Below are 1,677 nucleotides of genomic sequence, written 5' to 3' on the forward strand. Positions count from 1 at the left end.
TAATAATCAATAGCATTTGTATAGCGCATATCCCCGCTCAACAGAAGGCTCTATGCGCTTTACACTATATTATTACCCCAGCAGACCATAGAACACTCCGAAACATTCTAAGCTTCCCGGGAAGCATACAGTGCAAGCAGCTGATTAAGCGCTCAAACACTAACAAACTGACAAGATCTTTCGCTGTCTGTAGCCGGGTACACATTTCCACCTGGGTGAAGTGTGGAAAATTCGTGTAAAGTGCCTTTCCCAAGGACACATCGTCTAGCCCCTGACGGGATTCGAACCCACGACCTTACGGTTGCGAGCCCGAGAGCCTAACCACTAGGCCACCGACGCCATACACAAAAGGCACACGTGCATGTAATCAGAGATAAGCACAGCACTGGAGATAGATAGCTTTAGTTCAGTTTTAGTCAAGGTAAGCTAATTGATACGATAACAACAGTAATTTAGTCGAGTGAACAAACACACACAAACAAAAAGCAACAGAGGGAAAGAAGAAGGCCACAAATGGGGCACCTTCCAATCCCTGACGTATGCGCAGACAGACAGACAAACAAACAGACGAACAGACAGACAACTGACAAACGGGCAGACAAGCAGACAGACAGGCAGACAGACAAACAAACGGAAAGATGGACAGACAGACGGACGGACGGGCCAATAAACAGACAGACAGACAGACAGACAGACAGACAGACAGACAGACAGACAGACAGACAGACAGACAGACAGACAGGCAGGCAGGCATGCAGGCAGACAGGCAGACAGGCAGACAGGCAGGCAGGCAGGCAGGCAGACAGACGGACATAGAGCTCGACAACAGACGGTCTCACTGCGTCCATTGTGGTTCACGGGCTGATTTATGACGGAGGTTTGGACGCTACTCTTGAAGTTACACACAGGCTGAAGACAACACTCTCCTTCCCTCTTGACCAGAGTGCATTCATGTGGCAGGTCATAGTACACGTCACACCTGAAAAGTTTGCAAACGTTTCACACCCTCATAGACAATCTTCACCATTTAGGAGGCGGGTTGTTTCGATCCTTCCCTTTTATATCGAACACGTGCGGAGTGAGATACAACATTCCATCAAACAGACGGAGATGCTGACTAAAAGAAAAAACTTCCCCACCAGGGAATATTTTTTGAGTGGATATGTGTATTACGGCGCTTGCAACTGCATAAGGTCCTATGAGCGCGCGGGACACATTAATAATTTTCAGTTGGTAGGAAATTTTGAATTTTGCCCGGTTGGCGGCCGAAGTCTATTCTGATCGATTTTGGACCACTAAGGGATCTTTAACGTGCGCAACTTGCACACGGGACCTCCGAAGATTTTCGCCCTTATCCGAGAAGGCTAGGTGTTAGATCTTACCTACCATAAGATCAGGGGTGTGGATAAATGACAGCAGTAAGGAGGAGCCAAAGAGAAGCAGTAGAAAGGCGGCAGAAAGAGTCCATAGGTGGTGGCAAAGGAGGTGAGAGGGTGGGGACAGAAAGTGGAGATGAAATCAGACGGCAGAACAATGTTAGAGAGCAGGAAAGGAGGTGAACGGGAAAAAAAAATAAGAGAAGAATATTTTCCGTCACTGTCCTGATTCGAACCCAGGATCTGTTGAATGAGAGACGAACACCATAACCTCTCGACCACGAGATCCCCCCCCCCCCCC

The 1,677-nt window shown here is 48.1% G+C and overlaps 1 long non-coding RNA gene across 1 annotated transcript in view; it reads right to left on the reverse strand.

The window, feature by feature from the left end:
* LOC101852756 overlaps positions 1-1,677 on the reverse strand; it is a 3,150-nt gene that overhangs the window by 512 nt on the left and 961 nt on the right. The window contains exon 2 of the long non-coding RNA XR_220261.3: positions 840-979. This is a non-coding gene — a long non-coding RNA (uncharacterized LOC101852756). The remainder of the gene's footprint in view (positions 1-839; positions 980-1,677) is intronic.

This window comes from Aplysia californica, unplaced genomic scaffold (genome assembly GCF_000002075.1).
Source record: "Aplysia californica isolate F4 #8 unplaced genomic scaffold, AplCal3.0 scaffold00081, whole genome shotgun sequence".
Taxonomy (NCBI): domain Eukaryota; kingdom Metazoa; phylum Mollusca; class Gastropoda; order Aplysiida; family Aplysiidae; genus Aplysia; species Aplysia californica.